Source organism: Protopterus annectens, chromosome 16.part0, assembly GCF_019279795.1.
Source record: "Protopterus annectens isolate FY-2018-M chromosome 16.part0, PAN1.0, whole genome shotgun sequence".
Taxonomy (NCBI): Eukaryota; Metazoa; Chordata; order Ceratodontiformes; family Protopteridae; genus Protopterus; species Protopterus annectens.
The window spans coordinates 46,231,337-46,252,742 of NC_056750.1; positions in this window are offsets into that span (position 1 = coordinate 46,231,337).

Here is a 21,406-nt window from a genome sequence, read left to right on the forward strand (position 1 = left end):
CACATACACACCTGTGCATTACCAGATATACATATGCACACCTGTGCCATGCTAGGTATACACATGCAGACCTGTGCCATGCTACGTATACACATGCACACCTGTGCCATGCTAGGTACACATATGTGGCACCTGTGCCATGCTAGGTATACACATGCACACCTGTGCCATGCTATGCACACACATGCATGCCTGTGCCATGCTAAGTATACACATGCACACCTGCACCACGCTAGGTATACACATGCACACCTGTGCCATACTAGGTATATGCATGCACACCTGTGCCATGCTAGGTATACATATGCACAACTGTACCATGCTAGGTATACAAATGCACAGTTGTGCCATGGTAGGCATACAAATGCACACCTGTGCCATGCTAGGTATACACATGCAGACCTGTGCCATGCTAGGTATACACATGCACACCTGTGCCTTGCTAGGTATACAAATGCTCAACTGTGCCATGTTAGATATAAACATGCACACCTGTGCCATGCTAGGTATGCCCATGCACACATTTCCAGACTCTTGGTATACACATACACACCTGTGCCTTACCAGGTATACATATGCACACCTGTGCCATGCTATGTATACACATGCACACCTGTGCCATGCTAAGTATACACATGCACGCCTGTGCCATGCTAGGTACACATATGGGCACCTGTGCCATGCTAGGCATACACATGCACACATGTGCCATGCTAGGTATACCCATGCACACCTGTGTCATGCTAAGTATACACATGCACACCTGCACCATGCTAGGTATACACATGCACACCTGTACCATACTAGGTATATACATGCACACCTGTGTCATGCTAGTTATACATATGCACAACTGTACCGTGCTAGGTATACACATGCACACTTGTGCCATGCTAGGTATACACATGCACACCTGTACCATATTAGGTATACACATGCACACATGTGCCATGCTAGTTATATGCATACATGCCTGTGCCATGCTATGTACACACATGCACACCTGTGCCATGCTAGGTATACACATACACACCTATGCCATGCTAGGTATACACATGCACACTTGTGCCATGCTAGACATACACATGCACACCTGTACCATGCTAGGTATACACATGCACACCTGTTGCATACTGCACCTGTCACAGTAATGTTTGAATAAGAACTGTCAGAACATATGCCTTAGTAAGGCAGCAATATACATAGCATCATCCTATGTCCCCAGTCCTCAGGTGGCATATTACTATGGCTGTCATGGAAGGTACATGTAACCAAATTGCAACATTGGGCATCAGCACAGTAGTTCAAATCCCAGACTGGAAGACATCATTCTAGGGCTATAATACATCCACACCTTAACACAGCACATGTGGCTAACAACAACATCAACATGTGCAATGGTCATAACGTAATATCAGATTATTAGGCTGACAGCCAAGAGTCCATACAAGTCAAGTCATTATTATCCCATTTTGACCAAAGTGCTATGTCTAGATATAGGAAGATAGTAGAGGTCTGGGTGTATATATTTGATTTTATTACAGATTGCCTCTGTCCATATGGAACATGGGCACCACCCCATGAGTGAATTAGCAATCACACATCCAGTGGTCTGGAGATGGCTTGTCAAGGGTCATGCAGGGACTCTGTTTCACGATGTGTGTATGCATCTCTTAGATAAAAATATCAATGGTGTTCCACAGAAAGGATGCTATGTAAACAGGGGGGGATGCTGGATTCAGGACGCTATGTAAAAGGTTCTCCAGAATGGGAGTCAAATGAGAACAGGTTCAAACATCATACAATCACCATAATATAACACCAACCCCACACACACACACAGACAAGTTGACTGAGGTCAGAGTTGATCACCATAACTGTTTAAGTATGCAAGCTGGATTCCATACAGTGTAAGATTTGCACCATCACAGAAGTCTAACTTACACTCTCTCAGAGTGCACTTTATAGAGGATGACATCATCAGTTTATGCTGAGAGGATGCCAGGAAAAGTGTCTGACATAGCTATGAACTCACATTCCGGTTTAAAATTGTTTCCAGACTGATAGTTGAAGGAAGATATAAGCAAGTAGACTTAAAATGACATGAGTCCACACACACACACACACACACACACACACACACACACACACACACACACACACATACACACACACACATACACACACACACCATTTGACGGTGGTCAGATATGAACACCCTACCTGTCTAGATATGCAAACTGAATTTCATATGATGTAAGACTAGCACCATTACATGTGTGTAACTTACACTCTGCCAGAGTGCACTTTATAGAGGATAACATCATCAGTGTATGCTGAGAAGATCTTGGGAGGAGTGTCTGACATAGTTGTGGACTCACATCGCAACATCCGGTGCAAAACTGTCTCCATACTGATAGTTAAAAGGTGACACAAACACACACAAAAGTTGGCTGCTGTGAAATTAGCCCCCTATCTATCTCATTATTCAAGCTAGAGGTTCACAGGTTCATAGGTTAGTACTAGGCTAACTGCCCTTGTGGGACATTTTAAGCCTAGACAATTACCCCATGTGAGACTCAAACCATGCATCTTGTGTATGTAAGGTAAACACCTTAACAATTATGCCAACCTCCCACCCATAAGTTTAACCAATAGCCAAAGGGCAGAATCTACCTCTATACCTTGCACTTGTGAGGTAAAGACCTTAACCACTATACCAACCCAGGACACAATACTTAACACTAGTACCACTACAGAAGTCTGAATTAAACAGTGTCATAGTACACTTTATAGAGGATGGCATCATCTTTTATTTTTGCTGAGAAGAGCATGTTGGGAGAAGTGTCTGACTTAGCTGTGGGCTCACATCCAGTGTAAAATTGTCTCATACTGACAGATGAAGGAAGATGCACACAAGCTGATTGCTGTGAGATTAGAACCCCTACTTATCCAGTTACACAAGCTAGAGAACACAGCACTTAACATCTGCACCACCATAGAAGTCTGGTTTTTACACTGTCAGTGTGCACTTTATAGAATATGACATTATCAGCATAAGCTGAGAAGGGGATTTATGGAGGGTTGTAAAAAAATTGCTGTGGAGTCATGTAGCAGTATAAAGCATCCACTGAATGTGAGTTTAGTGAGGGCAGCAGGACCTGGAGTCAAGCACATCTGACTATACACACACCCACTCAAACAGGTTGACTGCTGTGAGATTAGAACCCCTACCTACATAGTTACACAATCTAGAGATCACAGTACTTAACTATCACACCACCTCAGATGTCCAACTTTAAAAGCATCAATGTGAATTTTATAGAGGATATCATTATCACAGTGTTGCAGGTAACACAAACTGTCATGATACTTGGATGCAAAGCTAGGTTTTGTGGTATGATTGTGTGAGCCCAATTTGCAAAAGTACTTATGCATACATAATGTCAACCTAGGTGAAATAAGCTGCTGTGAATGCATCTTGCAGAAGTGAGACAGACATGTACCTATTTTCAGGATGTTGTGTAGTTAAAACACACACACACACACACACACACACACACACACACACACACACACACACACACACACACACACACACACACTCACACACACACACTCTTGGGAAACACCAGCAGTGCAATGCTGGAGTTATGTGCCTTCATATTTGGATGAAGGTATGTCCACATTAATACACGTTACTTATAATATCAATGGGATATGATTATGCATGACCAATGGCTACTTTCCCTATAAACCCATACAAAATGTAACACTGCAGTTAAGCTATGTAATTCAGGAGTCTGCCTGACATGGCCCAAATCCTGATATATCATTTGCAAGTGCGTTGCTGCAGGGTACACATTTCTATCATAAAGTATGAGTTCAGTCAAGCACACATCACTGCCCTTCTGTTGTTTTTATTAATGTATTTCCAGTTAATGGAAAAATACAGGCCAGTAACCAGAATTAGATATATTGTACACCTCTTCACAAAGCCCATCACTGATTTGTGTGGATGATGGTGAAGTATTAGTGCATGCGTGATTCAAAATTCAGGAATTCAGCATGGACTTGTGAAGTAGCAGTGTTCACTGGTGCTCATTGCCAAACTGTGCACAAATAGGGACATGCGGTAACTGACCTGATTGGGGTTAACTGCAGAATACATCTGTTTGTTGTTAATGTTTCATGTGTCAGGCTTGCAAGATATGTTATGGAAGGCATTGCTGGCAGCTGGTATGATGGTCATGTTGTAGTCTATCTTTGAAATGTTGGAGCCAAAGTTTTATTACACAAATAACTGTTGGCCTTGCCTTCCCCATTTGTGTGACATTAATTGCCAAGCAAATGTGGGTCTCTGCATAAGGAAAACAGTAAAAACATAATGTAGTACACCTTCCTTCATGCAAACAGGCTCAGTGGTGATGTGCGGATGTCAGCAGTCTTCACAGTAGTGTGTGTGGAAAATACACCTGCTGCCTAACTCTCACTGTGGCACAGGGTGTAAGAGCAGTGAGCTCCTGATCAGAGCACAGATGAGCCAGGGTTCAAACCCAGGATGGTTATATTTTTTTTATGTTTTTTACAAATGGTGTCAGGTGTCATTAGCAAGATAACTGTGATAAGGGTAGCAAATGTGACCATCAATGACTACACTAAAGTATGTGTCTTCCCCAAATAGTATCAGTAATACCTACCTCAATAAACTTTTACAACTGCTAGCTGTTTTGCAGGCCTCACTGCAAATTGCAAGTTAATTGTGTGTACAGCTTGCTACTAATAACAAAGGGTGGTACATCTTTTGATATGATTAACATGACTCAGCAGATATCCTGAAAAGTGTGTACAGCATGCTTCTTCACAGTAAGGACAGTTTAACATCATATTAGATAAACATTTCATCCATCAGCCTACTAAAGATACTACAGTATATTCTGAGGATACAGAGGAGGTGATTACAGACAAAGGGCTGTAGAAGACATAGGAGATACTGCCCTGGCATATTCATGAACATCCTCATGGTGTGTAGGTATGACGTATCTTCCCAGTCAGAATATGTCCTGCTCTGAAGCATCAATTGCATGAGAAGCTGAGATCCCTTTTAAGATCCTCCAAAGCTAGCTACAAAAACAAAATCACCACTGATTCTAAGGGCAACCACAAAGCATTCTATAGCTATGTGAAGAATCTCAATGGCAACACCCAGATCTTCTCTGACTTACAGCACAATGGCACAAACATTACAGAACCAACTGATATTGCCAACATCCTGGCATATAGGTTCGGTGCTAACTTTACCCCCCTTTCACCCCCTAAAGGGCCCATATCTATACAAGAAGAATGCAGAGTCCCTGTAATCACATCTATGCAGGTAAAAGCTGCACTCTCTAAAATAGAAAACACAGCATCCATGGGACTGGACAACATCACAGGCTGCGTTTTACACGAACTTCAGAACGAACTGGCTCACCACCTAAGCACCATGTTCAATCATAGTCTCACGTCAGGTTTTGTGTCCACTGAATGCAACACAGCAACAGTTATCCCACTCCACAAAGGGGGAACCACCACTGATCCTGGGAACTATCGCCCTATTAACCTGATGAGCCTGATCTGCAAGGCCATGGAACATATCATCATAGAACTCAAAAACAAAGACATTGGTAGGCTCCAAACTCTGGACCCCACCCAGTTCGGGTTTGTGAAAGGCACATCTTGCCTTTTGAACCTGATCAACTTCTTTGAGACAGTCACCAAAGCCGTAGATGAGGGTAAGGTTGTTCACACAGCCTATCTTGACCTCAGCAAGGCTTTTGACACCATCCCCCATTCTGGAATTATAGCTAAACTCACTAAACTAGGTATAAATCCCTACGTCACAAGATGGGTTGCCAACTGGCTCACTGACAGAACTCACACTGTAAAAGTTGCAGACTCCAAATCTGACTTCAAACCAGTGACAAGAGGAGTACCACAGGGTTCAGTCCTGGGACTTCTTCTGTTTGGGATCTACTTCTCTGAAGTACAGGTTAACACAGAAGGCCTCTGGCTGACAAAGCTCGCAGATGACTGCAAACTAGGAGCCATAGTCAAGTACCCAAATGATGTGGACATCCTACAGAAGGGCCTCACTGAGACAGATGCCTGGTGTCAGAGGCATGGCCTCAAGCTCATTGCCAAAAAGTACATTGTCATCCCCTTTGGTAAAAACTCTGTACCCATGAACTACCACATAAACGGCAGTCTACTTAATGCCGAATGTGTGATAAGAGACCTTGGGACCCAGGTGGACAGTAGTCTCTCCTTTGATAATCACATTGCTACAGTAGTCAGGAAATCCTCCTGTGTGGCACACCTCATCACAAAAGGGTTCTCATTTATTTTATTTATTTTTATTTTATTTATTTTACATTTGTTAACTGGGTTAGTCTGGCTGAACGTTTGGCTCATTTTCAGCAGAGACCCAGGGAGAAAAGCTCCTCAGGACTAGAAAACAATTTATAAAATTTTAGTAACATAGTTGTAACAATTAGCTATAGGATCTTACAAGCAGAGACCTGGAGAGAAAAAAAGCTCCTCAGGCAATTCAATTATACAGAGTATTAACAATTGGCAGACTGGGTGGCCACGGTGGTGCAGTGGTTAGCGTTGCCACCTCACAGCAAGACGTTCTCCAGTTCGATCCTTGGCTGGGGTACCTTCTGTGCAGAGTCTGCATGTCCTCCCTGTGGTCACATGGGTTTCCTCCGGGTGCTCCGGTTTCCTCCCACATCCCAAAGACAGGTGGATTGGACACTCTAAATTGGTCCTAGGTGTGAGTGCGTGCATGTGTGCCTTCTGTGGAAGGCTGGGTGCCGGGCTGGCAACTCGACACTGTAAAACTCCACTGCCAATCATGAGCAGACAGGTGATCCCGCTGTGGTGACCCCTAACCGGGAAAAAGCCGAAAGAAGAAGAAGAAGAAGAATTAACAATTGGCAGACAAGTATGTGAGTTGTTACAAACAAGGTTTTAAACAATTAGCAGAAGAAAATGTGACTAGTTACAATATTATTTAAGCAGCTTAGAGCTAAATGAGTTAATAGTTAGGCAGATGCTTATTTAAAATGGGTAGGGTCTAGTTGTATAGGAGTTTGGAAACAAGAAAGGAAAGTAAGAATGGCTAGTAGGAGATGTAGGGGATATAGAGTATAGGAGACAGACTAGACATGTAGGTTGTTTGAGACTGTAAGAATTAAGAGTGGTTGGAGATAGAGGAAGGGAAGCGGTAGAAGAGGCAGGGGAATAGTGTTAGAGATACATTAAGAGTGAGCTGGTGAAATAGGTTTAATAGGAACTACTCTGTTGAGGATTTATTGTGCAACTATGATGGAATACCTAACAAGCAGAGTACAGAAGGAAGAAATAGGTTAGGAACTTGTAAATGTGGCTTTTGCAAAGCTTGCAGCCACATCAAATGTTCCAACAGTTTTGTTCATCCGGTAACTAACAAATGCTATAAGTACTCTGGTTTTGCTAACTGCAACACCAAGAATGTTATATACGTTGGCACTTGTAATTTGTGCCAAGCCTATTATGTAGGAAAGACCAATAGAAAATTTAAGGAATGGATACTTTGCCATCTGTTAGACATCAAGAATAAAGTGGTAACCAATGCCCTATATGGACATGTGTATGAAAATCCAGGGCATTCATTTAGCTTTATGGTTATCTCAAATGTGACTACTAACCTCCAAGGAGGAGACATTGCCAACAAAACTGAAAAGGAAGAAAGCAAATGGATCATGAACCTCAGAGCTAATTTATTTCCAGGGCTCAACAGAGTAGTCCCTATTAAACCTATTTTGAAAGAGAGAAGCCTAATTAAGAAATGAAATGGAGGCTTAAGGAAGGCGTGCATCTGATTGCTGTATGTGATTGGTTGAGCAATTAAGGATCTTTATTTAACAGCAGTAAGTCAGGTCTACACACTTGGATCTGAAGAAGGTTTTTTAACTGAAAGCGCTTATCCTGTTTGACCTGCAACCTGAATAGCACAATTTGTGCTTTTTATTTATTTGTTTTATTAAAGCCTACATTTTAACAGAATTTCTCAGTGAACTTTTCGTTGTGGTGGAAGCCTTTTTTTCATTTTACTATTTTTGCCTATTAATGCTTCCTATGGAGGTGGTTTTTGGTTTGGTTGTTTGTAACATATAAAGCTATGTTAAACCCAGAGATGTTGGACATGCTACACCTAAAGAAATCCCAATCCCTCCGAGCTGCATGCCCTAGGGACCTAAACCTTGTCACCACAATAAACAGGACATGCTGGAGGGATAGATTCATGTCCCAGAGACTTCCTATACTCTGGAACAAGCTACCCATCTATGTCAAGCAAAGTTCCTCATTAGCAATCTTCAAGAAAAATCTTGATGAGTGAATGGGAAATAGGAAATACACCCCAGGGATCACTTCTGTGGCTCTGCTCGACAGGGGCACAGGAAATTAACTTTCTTGGGTGGCGTAAGCCAGGGAACCTTGTTGGCTAGGCTTACTTAGGCCCTTGGGCCGATAGCCTAGTACCTACCTATGAACCTATAAGGACAGAGGAGATATGGAGTGCTGATAATTAATACATCCATATAAGTCTGTTTGAAGATGTGGGACATCTGAAATATAATGGTGCCATGTGCAAATTGATTTTTGACAGTTATATCAATTGTGGCCCACCTTACAGTTTACTTGTTAGAAAGAAGGACCATACTTATGTAGAAGAAGGGGTAGACAGAATAACAGGTAACAGATACAATGTATCATACTTATGTAGGAGAAGGGGTAGACAGAATGACAGGTAACAGATACAATGTATCATACTTATGTAGGAGAAGGGGTAGACAGAATGACAGGTAACAGATACAATGTATCATACTTATGTAGGAGAAGGGGTAGACAGAATGACAGGTAACAGATGCAATGTATCATACTTATGTAGGAGAAGGGGTAGACAGATGGATAGGGAACAAATACACTAGAAAGAGAACTCTGAAAACAGTCCTTAAGAGCATACCCTACTGCTGTGTTATAAGCCATGACAAGATGCAAACATATATTTATACATCTGATTATCACCTGAATGTGACACACAAAAAACCCTACAGCAGATTTTGAAACCTGCCCCAATACAGCAGCAGTGATAACCTATTGAATCAGGGTAACATGTTGGTATTATCCATCAGCAGAGGCATGCACGCCACAGGAGCACTGATCACTGATTGAATCAAGGTAACATGTTGGCATTATCCATCAGCAGAGACATGCACACTACAGGAGCACTGATCACCTATTGAATCAAGGTAACATGTTGGTATTACCCATCAGCAGAGACATGTACACTACAGGAGCACTGATCACCTATTGAATCAGGGTAACATGTTGGTATTATCCATCAGCAGAGACATGCACACTACAAGAGCACTGATCACCTATTGAATCAGGGTAACATGTTGGTATTATCCATCAGCAGAGACATGCACACTACAAGAGCACTGATCACCTATTAAATCAGGGTAACATGTTGGTATTATCCATCAGCAGAGACATGCACACTACAGGAGCACTGATAACCTATTGAATCAGGGTAACATGTTGGTATTATCCATCAGCAGAGACATGCACACTACAGGAACACTGATCACCTATTGAATCAGGGTAACATGTTGGTATTATCCATCAGCAGAGACATGCACACTACAGGAGCACTGATGACCTATTGAATCAGGGTAACATGTTGGTATTATCCATCAGCAGAGACATGCACACTACAGGAGCACTGATGACCTATTGAATCAAGGTAACATGTTGGTATTATCAATCAGCAGAGACATGCACACTACAGAAGCACTGATGACCTATTGAATCAAGGTAACATGTTGGTATTATCCATCAGCAGAGACATGCACAATACAGGAGCACTGATGACCTATTGAATCAGGGTAAAATGCTGGTATTATCTATCAGCAGAGACATGCACACTACAGGAGCACTGATAACCTTTTGAATCAGGGTAACATGTTGGTATTATCCATCAGCAGAGACCTGCACACTACAGGAACACTGATCACCTATTGAATCAAGGTAACATGTTGGTATTATCCATCAGCAGAGACATGCCCACTACAGGAGCACTGATAACCTATTGAATCAGGGTAACATGTTGGTATTATCCATCAGCAGAGACATGTACACTACAGGAGCACTGATCACCTATTGAATCAAGGTAACATGTTGGTATTACCCATCAGCAGAGACATGCACACTGGGTAACATGTTGGTATTATCCATCAGCAGAGACATGCACACTATAGGAGCACTGATAACCTATTGAATCAAGGTAAAATGTTGGTATTATCCATCAGCAGAAACATGCACACTACAGGAGCAGTGATCACCTATTGAATCAAGGTAACATGTTGGTATTATCCATCAGCAGAGACATGCACACTACAGGAGCACTGATGACCTATTGAATCAGGGTAACATGTTGGTATTATCCATCAGCAGAGACATGTACACTACAGGAGCACTGATCACTTATTGGATCAAGGTAACATGTTGGTATTATCCATCAGCAGAGACATGCACACTACAGGAACACTGATGACCTATTGAATCAAGGTAACATGTTGGTATTATCCATCAGCAGAGACATGCACACTACAGGAGCACTGATCACCTATTGAATCAAGGTAACATGTTGGTATTATCCATCAGCAGAGACATGCACACTACAGGATCACTGATCACCTATTGAATCAGGGTAACATGTTGGTATTATCCATCAGCAGAGACATGCGCACTACAGGAGCACTGATAACCTATTGAATCAAGGTAACATGTTGGTATTATCCATCAGCAGAGACATGCACGCCACAGGAGCACTGATCACTGATTGAATCAAGGTAACATGTTGGTATTATCCATCAGCAAAGACATGCACACTACAGGAGCACTGATCACCTATTGAATCAGGGTAACATGTTGGTATTATCCATCAGCAGAGACATGCACACTACAGGAGCACTGATGACCTATTGAATCAGGGTAACATGTTGGTATTATTCATCAGCAGAGACATGCACACTACAGGAACACTGATCACATATTGAATCAAGGTAACATGTTGGTATTATCCATCAGCAGAGACATGCACACTACAGGAGCACTGATAACCTATTGAATCAGGGTAACATGTTGGTATTATCGATCAGCAGAGGCATGCACACTACAGGAGCACTGATCACTTATTGAATCAAGGTAACATGTTGGTATTATTCATCAGCAGAGACATGCACACTACAGGAACACTGATCACATATTGAATCAAGGTAACATGTTGGTATTTTTCATCAGCAGAGACATGCACACTACAGGAGCACTGATCACCTATTGAATCAAGGTAACATGTTGGTATCATCCATCAGCAGAGACATGCACACTACGGGAGCACTGATCACCTATTGAATCAGGGTAACATGTTGGTATTTTCCATCAGCAAAGACATGCACACTACAAGAACACTGATCATATATTGAATCAAGGTAACATGTTGGTATTATTCATCAGCAGAGACATGCACACTACAGGAGCACTGATGACCTATTCAATCAGGGTAACATGTTGGTATTATCCATCGGCAGAGACATGCACACTACAGGAACACTGATGACCTATTGAATCAGGGTAACATGTTGGTATTATCCATCAGCAGAGACATGTACACTACAGGAGCACTGATCACTTATTGAATCAAGGTAACATGTTGGTATTATCCATCAGCAGAGACATGCACACTACAGGAACACTGATAACCTATTGAATCAGGGTAACATGTTGGTATTATCCATCAGCAGAGACATGTACACTACAGGAGCACTGATCACCTATTGAATCAAGGTAACATGTTGGTATTATCCATCAGCAGAGACATGCACACTACAGGAACACTGATAACCTATTGAATCAGGGTAACATGTTGGTATTACCCATCAGCAGAGACATGCACACTACAGGAGCACTGATCACCTATTGAATCAAGGTAACATGTTGGTATCATCCATCAGCAGAGACATGCACACTACGGGAGCACTGATCACCTATTGAATCAGGGTAACATGTTGGTATTTTCCATCAGCAAAGACATGCACACTACAGGAGCACTGATCACCTATTGAATCAGGGTAACATGTTGGTGTTATCCATCAGCAGAGACATGCACACTACAGGAACACTGATGACCTATTGAATCAGGGTAACATGTTGGTATTATCCATCAGCAGAGACATGCACACTACAAGAACACTGATCACCTATTGAATCAAGGTAACATGTTGGTGTTATCCATCAGCAGAGACATGCACACTACAGGAACACTGATGACCTATTGAATCAGGGTAACATGTTTGTATTATCCATCAGCAGAGACATGTACACTACAGGAGCACTGATCACTTATTGAATCAAGGTAACATGTTGGTATTATCCATCAGCAGAGACATGCACACTACAGGAACACTGATAACCTATTGAATCAAGGTAACGTGTTGGTATTATCCATCAGCAGAGACATGCACACTACAGGAACACTGATGACCTATTGAATCAAGGTAACATGTTGGTATTATCCATCAGCAGAGACATGCATACTACAGGAGCACTGATCACCTATTGAATCAGGGTAACATGTTGGTATTATCCATCAGCAGAGACATGCACACTACAGGAGCACTGATGACCTATTGAATCAGGGTAACATGTTGGTATTATCCATCAGCAGAGACATGTACACTACAGGAGCACTGATCACTTATTGAATCAAGGTAACATGTTGGTATTATCCATCAGCAGAGACATGCACACTACGGGAGCACTGATCACTTATTGAATCAGGGTAACATGTTGGTATTTTCCATCAGCAGAGACATGCACACTACAGGAGCACTGATCACTGATTGAATCAAGGTAACATGTTGGTATTATCCATCAGCAGAGACATGCACACTACAGGAACACTGATGACCTATTGAATCAAGGTAACATGTTGGTATTATCCATCAGCAGAGACATGCACACTACAGGAGCACTGATGACCTATTGAATCAGGGTAACATGTTGGTATTATCCATCAGCAGAGACATGTACACTACAGGAGCACTGATCACTTATTGAATCAAGGTAACATGTTGGTATTATCCATCAGCAGAGACATGCACACTACGGGAGCACTGATCACTTATTGAATCAGGGTAACATGTTGGTATTATCCATCAGCAGAGACATGCACACTACAGGATCACTGATCACCTATTGAATCAAGGTAACATGTTGGTATTATCCATCAGCAGAGACATGCACACTACAGGAACACTGATAACCTATTGAATCAAGGTAACATGTTGGTATTATCCATCAGCAGAGGCATGCACACTACAGGAGCACTGATCACCTATTGAATCAGGGTAACATGTTGGTATTATCCATCAGCAGAGACATGCACACTACAGGAACACTGATGACCTATTGAATCAGGGTAACATGTTGGTATTATCCATCAGCAGAGACATGTACACTACGGGAGCACTGATCACTGATTGAATCAAGGTAACATGTTGGTATTATCGATCAGCAGAGACATGCACACTACAGGAGCACTGATCACCTATTGAATCAAGGTAACATGTTGGTATTATCCATCAGCAGAGACATGCACAATACAGGATCACTGATCACCTATTGAATCAGGGTAACATGTTGGTATTATTGATCAGCAGAGGCATGCACACTACAGGAGCACTGATCACCTATTGAATCAAGGAAACATGTTGGTATTATCCATCAGCAGAGACATGCACAATACAGGATCACTGATCACCTATTGAATCAGGGTAACATGTTGGTATTTTCCATCAGCAAAGACATGCACACTACAAGAACACTGATCACATATTGAATCAAGGTAACATGTTGGTATTATCCATCAGCAGAGACATGCACACTACAGGAGCACTGATAACCTGTTGAATCAAGGTAACATGTTGGTATTATCCATCAGCAGAGACATGCACACTACAGGAACACTGATGACCTATTGAATCAAGGTAACATGTTGGTATTATCCATCAGCAGAGACATGCACACTACAGGGGCACTGATAACCTGTTGAGTCAGGGTAACATGTTGGTATTATTCATCAGCAGAGACATGCACACTACAGGAGCACTGATCACCTATTGAATCAAGGTAACATGTTGGTATCATCCATCAGCAGAGACATGCACACTACGGGAGCACTGATAACCTATTGAATCAGGGTAACATGTTGGTATTATCGATCAGCAGAGGCATGCACACTACAGGAGCACTGATGACCTATTGAATCAGGGTAACATGTTGGTGTTATCCATCAGCAGAGACATGCACACTACAGGAGCACTGATAACCTATTGAGTCAGGGTAACATGTTGGTATTATCCATCAGCAGAGACATGCACACTACAGGAGCACTGATCACCTATTGAATCAGGGTAGCATGTTGGTATTATCCATAAACAGAGTCATGTCAGTATGCAGAAAGCATGAAATGGCCTGTACATCCATTAACCTATTAGATATATGCATACATATAAATAAGGGTGGGAGTGAAGGAGTGAATACAAAGAGAGATGGAGAGGGTTCCACTTCTTAATTTCGAAATACCACAATCTCGAGTTTCAGACTATTAAGTTCAGAATCTAAAGATCTTGGAATGTCAAAATTAAGAACCCCCCCCCCAAAAAAAAAGCAGTCAACACATCACAAAACATGTTAAAGAAAAAATGTTCCAAACACTAAAACCAAGGAGAAGCCTAAATCCAATAAAAATCCAAGTAAGAATCCAAATAAAGTTCCACAGAAACCTGTACTGCACAGGTAACGCTTTTGCAACCTCTCCTGGTTGCTTCCGCAGACCAAAACAAACATGCTTAAATACAATCCCCTTTTTTTAATACACATCACACAAGACCCACCAATCCCCGTGGAGAATACAAGACTCCAATGCTTTCCAGATTCAAAGAGATACACACTCTTTTAAATCAGATAAAAACGTATATGTAGAAAATGCATATAAAAATACATGTAGAAATACATATAAAAAAACACATAAAAATTGTGTATAAAAATATATATAAAAATGTGTGTAAAAAGCCTAAAAGCACTGTAAAGCATGCTTGCATGTCCTATTTGAAACATAACCCTAGTTCTAGAGCACAGCAGATTGCTTCATACTACTTTCTTTCTAAGTTTCCTGTTCTTCAGAACAGGTTTAAGGGATATATAATCATTCAGCCCCGGTGATTTATGTGCAGCCAGTATCAAAATCCATCTAAGTTCTTTCTGTTCAGTTCTATTACTTAAATCCCCACCTCTCATATTTTCTACTAAATTGTCTATAATGGAGAAATTAAAACAATGGTTCTCCCTTTGCTGCAACATATGCTTAGCTATTGCACTATGTTCCTGTCCTCTCCTAAAACAGTAGAAGTGATCCCGTATCCGTTCTCTGAGGCGTCTGTTGGTTTTCCCAACATAGAATGCTTCACAGGATACACATGTTTTTGCAGGGGGGGGGCAAGCTCCCCGTAACACCTCACATCCCCCGCTACTTAAATATACCAACTCCAAGATCGCACTACAGCAAGGAAAAGGGAAATCTTCTATTCCACGCTGTATGCCAATCTCCGTTCAGGATTTCAAAGTTTTAAAACTTCGATCACATGGTCTATATGAATTTCAAAGTTTTAAGCTTTGAAATTCTATAGGGGACCCATGGAGAGACACACAACAATGTTTGGTGTAATGGAACATTAATGGACGTGTTTTTGGTCTGTTCTTGTTATTAGCCTGTCATGCTGTGTAGCATGAAGTGACTGATATAGGGGTACAGAAAGGTTAGGAGAGGGGCAAAAAAGCTTATGAGAAGCTGAACATGGTTGGATAATTATGTGAAAGATGTGGTGATGGATATCACTTCAAATACTCATTTTTGGCCTGTATTCAATATATCTGCATGACAACTCATAACTGTGACAAATGTTAGGATGTGGGTGTTTAAACATACAATTGGCATATAACATCACACTAAGAAATGATGTAAGATGCATCTGGAGTCAAACTCTTTATGCTATGGCCAAAAACAATCTTTAGTCAATTGATTTATGTCAACACTCCACAGAGGAAGTTGCACTTTGCTACATTCATCAGACTAAGAACTGTCAAACTAACTGTTTCAAAGTAGTGCATTTACTCCCCTTTAACTATGTGTCCTTCTAGTGCACCACAGAGATAACCAGAATAGTGCAGCCAATAGCAAAAACTCACCAGGATTTCCAATAGGACATGAAAAGCCATTCACTGCCACTCAGCACTGGTGTGCTATGCCAATCTCCACACAAATATAGAGGACAAAAATTAAAGGCTTTTTTATGGGCCATTTCTGGCCATGCATGTTGTGTGTGATCCTATTTTTTTTACCAAACTGAATGTCTGAAAATGGGGTTGATAGGAAAGTGGTGAAACAGGGAGGCAAGTAGAGGTAAGAACAAAGGGGAAGCAATACAGGTATTTACAAGAGGGGATTGGGAGAGAACCATAGATACCCACTTCTTCACCACAGTAATGTCCACAGGTAGACAAAAGTTGATGAATCTGGGCTGTCACCACAACACAGATGGGCGACCACTACTTAATGATGTATAGCCAATTAGAAGAAATCAAGTGTGTTGAGAAGGCACATATGTGAAGTGGAGAGCTATGTTTGGGACAGTTTTTTTGTGAGACAGATTTCCATTTTTTTTTCAAAAAGAGAGAAATTTTGGGGAAGGTCCTTAGAATGGGAAGGTCAGTTAGGTAGGGCAGGTGAGGAAGCAGGTGCAAGCAAAGAGGACATACAAGACAGACACAGGGATGATGGACACAAAAAGGTTGGAGAACATCATGCCTGGGGATAGGTAGGGGACATCAGAGGCACAAGCCCATTAAGTGTGGGAACAGTAATAATCTAGTCCTCACCCTCAGAACTGGCATCACTGTCCTCTTCCTCAGTTGTCTGTCAGACTGCTTGATGTGAGAGTCTTTTTGATTTTTAGAAGGACCTTCTCCACTTGGCTGATGCAGGCACCAAGGCCACTTTCTATTAGATCTCGTACCATCACTGCCAGCTTTTGGCAGGTGACACAATTATTACTTCCACCAGTACTCCAGGGGGATACCACTGCACCACCAGCCAGGGCGCTGCTACCTAATGATGATGGACCAGGTAGGGCAGGGGTTGTGGAGGCAGTACTGCCATGCTGCATCCCAGAGGTGTTGGGTGTCAGTAGCTGGTGGAAGGTTGGGGGGCTGAGCCACAGTGGTTGGCTCACTTCCTGTGCTGAAATGCATTTGTTTTGTTGGCAGTAAGGTACAACATCAGAATAGTGTGATTCCATATAAAAAAGGGGGAGATAAGGGTGGGATGAGACAAAAAAAGTAAACAGATTATTATAACCATGACATGTCACATGATATGTCACATGTACTCTTTAGAGCAATAAATAGCCATTTATTACTATACTCGCTATAGAGCTTTCACTCTCCCAAAAATGACTGTGAATTGTTACAAGTAATCTTTTGAATATGCGTATATTCCATAGATGCTTTCAAAGATTTTATTTATTCAACATGTCCTAGTGGTAGAGGTGAATACTGTGTTATATTTTTGCATTTCCCAGCGATAAAAGTGTATCCTGTGATTTTTAGCTACTGTCACATTTTGTCTCTAGCGTTTTTTGGAGATTGTTGTTGGGAAGAAGCGGCTAGCGTAAAAACAGTTGCTTCTGTTCACATTTGTACTACAGTTAACTGTGGAGACTATGGGATATCTGTGGTCGCATTCACAGTAGAGTAATTGAAATTGTCCTTTGGCAGAAGCGGCTAGCTTTGTAGAGGTTGTCTTTCCTGCATTTCCTATGATTACTGTTTATACTGCTGATGTTTTCTGCTGTAGCTTTCCCGCAGACACTCACTTCACACTGAATTATCTGCTGTTGTTGCTAGCTTGTCACTTGTTGCTATGTGTGCAATATCATTGCATTCTCCTTATAGTTTTGTAGGGAACCATAATAGTACCTCTATACTGTAGCAGGGCATTTGTTGGTTTTTGCCCCTACCTTAAACCTGTTGTGCCTCTTATATACCCATTTCAGTGTATCTTCTAGTTTCAATCTCTTGCCTCTAACCACTCACTCATACATGTATTTTTTGTTTTGCAGTTTGTTTTTTCACCCTCTACAAATGCAACACAAGTCTCTGTAGTGCCCACGGATTCTTATCCACCTCCCAAGGGACCTGCAATCTAAACAAGTGACCTAACTCCTAAAGACAAACTGAAAATTTTTTGCTAACAGCCAGAAAAAGTGCAGGTAGAGTTTCACATTCTGCTGTACTACCTATGCTAACAAGTTTTGTTGCATATTTTCTAAATTTATCCCTGTAGTGCTGTGCACACTCGCTGAGCCTGCTATCTCCTTAAGTCTCACTCTACATCTTACTCTCATATCCCCCCCAACCTTCTCCAATTATCTTGTTCGTTCACTAATTTCAAATCCTATCAGAGGGTAGTCCTCTGGACAACAACGCTTACTGGCTTTTAAACTAGAGTATATCTACAAACTATTCCACCTAAGAAAACTCACATTCAGTCTAACATGCATACAATTGGCATAGTCCCACACACTCAGTCTAATGTGCATACAATTGGCATAGTCCCTGAGCTCATTCTAACAAGAATAGCACTGTTAAAAAAAGTTATACCGGCTTCTGTGAGGCTGATTTTTTTGGCTCAAGTCTGTGAGACTGATTTCATCCCACTCTGTTCCTCCTCGCTGTGCTCAGGCTCACTCTGCTCCCCTACCCTACCCTACCCCCAGTTCCACCCACCCCCACACCAATGACATTGAGGACACACCTTCCTGCCACACACATCAATTCACACCCCACCCCCTCATCCAGCCCCCTCACCACTCCTTCTCAGCATTACCTTACTACCACTCAAACTAACCACTTGACTCCAAGCATCATTTCTCACCTCCTCACCTACCATTTGCTTTAACACCTCCCACCTAGTTTTTCTTCTGCAACTCTTCTTACTATGCGGCACTATTTCTCTAAGTACTTCAGCTGTATTCTAGCATGCCTATGATGCCTCTGACCCTCTAAATAACATCAGGATTTACCATCCACCTCGGCACAAACATTAACGTCTCACCAACAGGCACCTACACAATTTACCAACATCAGCCTACAATTATACAGTACCTCTACCTCTCTACTATATTCCTTCAAGCACATTCAATCCTCAAGCCCTCAACTACCCATACTCAAGTATTACCAGGCAATCTCCAAACTAAAATACCTACTACTGAACTCCCTTACACAAATTAAATTACCATCTGTCACCCCAACCCTGGCCCATTCATTAATTCATCCCATACTCTGACACCCCCCACCAACACTTGCACACATTTTCCTAACCAACTTCTCTCCAAACTTAACACTCCTACCACTCTACCAACAATTTCCAAATCTGACCTACTAATAACCAACTTTAATCTCAGAAGCCTTGTAAATAAAATTACTGAGTTCCAAGCTATCCTTGCCACCTACTCTCCTGACATAGCAGTTATAATAGAAACCTGGTTAAAGCCCCACATCAAAGACTCTGAAATCACATACAACAGATATAATACAATTAGACAAGACAGAATGGCCAAAAGAGGTGGTGGTGTAGCAGTTATGTTTAAAGACTCTCTAAACGAAGAAAAACTAAACCATCCGGCACCTGACATCCTCAACACTGAAATCCTCATCACCCACCTGCAATTAAACCGCCACAAAACCATGATAATCATAGCTACCTATCTGCCCCCTGGCAACAAGCTTCCAAAAATTGAATTCCTGCTAGCTTGGTCTGCCTCTACATTCACTCAAGAGACCATCATCTTAGGTAACTTCAACCTTGATTGGCTCACTTGCTCCTCTAACTGCCCTTCCAACTTTATAAACCTCTACAATTTCTTCCAATTTATAAGCTGCCCCACTCACACAAACACTCTAAAAAGCAGTCTCTACTTGATTGGGTACTAACTAACAAACCAGACCTAGGTTATCAAGCCGGCTGCCTACCTATAAACCTTAGTGACCATGCCCCTACATATCTGCTTAGGAAAAGAGTCCATAATCAATACATTAACACCTTCAAATACAACCGCAGTAAGAAACATTTCTCCCCTGACCTATTCAACCAATTACTACTACACTACAATTGGTCACCTTTAATAAACCTATAATGTGACCTTGCAGTTGACGTCTTTAACAACTAATTTCTTATACTAGATAGTTTAGCCCCTACAAGAATAATATGCATCAAATCAAAGCAATTACTATGGCTTTCTCAAGAAACTAAACTACTAATCAAGAAAAGAGATAGAGCCAGGGCCCTATACCTATCTTCCAAAAACAAGTCCAACCTCACAGCCTATCAGCAATTAAGAAATCAAGCAAAGAAACAAATCACCAATGATAAGAAACACTACTACCAAACCACTCAAGAAAAATACCTACACAACCCACAAAACTTCTGGCAAACAATTAACCACCTCCTCAACCCTGGAAAAAAATAAATTCTTCCACTCACTATCCCCCCATGACACCAGCCATACTAAACTCTTCTCTGTAAATCATATTCAAACTTCTTACATCAAAAAGCTCCTAGGTAAACTTAAACCATGCTGCCTTGCAGCTGACTATCTCCCAGATGAGTTCCAAAAATTGCAGCCCCATCCATGGCCTACCCTGTGTCCATACTAATCAATCACTCAATCTCTGAACAATACATCCTGCAACTCTGGAATGTATCACACATCATTCCCCTTCACAAAGGTGGCCCCTCTAGAGATATCTCAAACTACTGCCTCATTGCTATCCTCCCACCCATAGCAAAAATCTTAGAGAAATGCATTCATCAGCAGCTCCTGAACCACCTTACCACTAATAACCTTCTATCTGAAACCCAGCATGGCTTAAGACCCAAGCACAGCACAACCACAGCCTTAATATCTTTCGCCAACACTATCACCTTATGAACAATGGACTACTGGTATCGGCCATATTCTTGGACATGTCAAAAGCTTTTGACAATATTTCCCACCAACTATTACTTAATAAACTGGCTTTGTACAGTCTTAGTTCAGTATTCCTAACATGGTTTCACAGTTATCTATCTAAAGCCAACAAACCACTAAATGGGAGAACACTCTCTTCCCAGTACTGCCAGTATCCACTGGTGTAC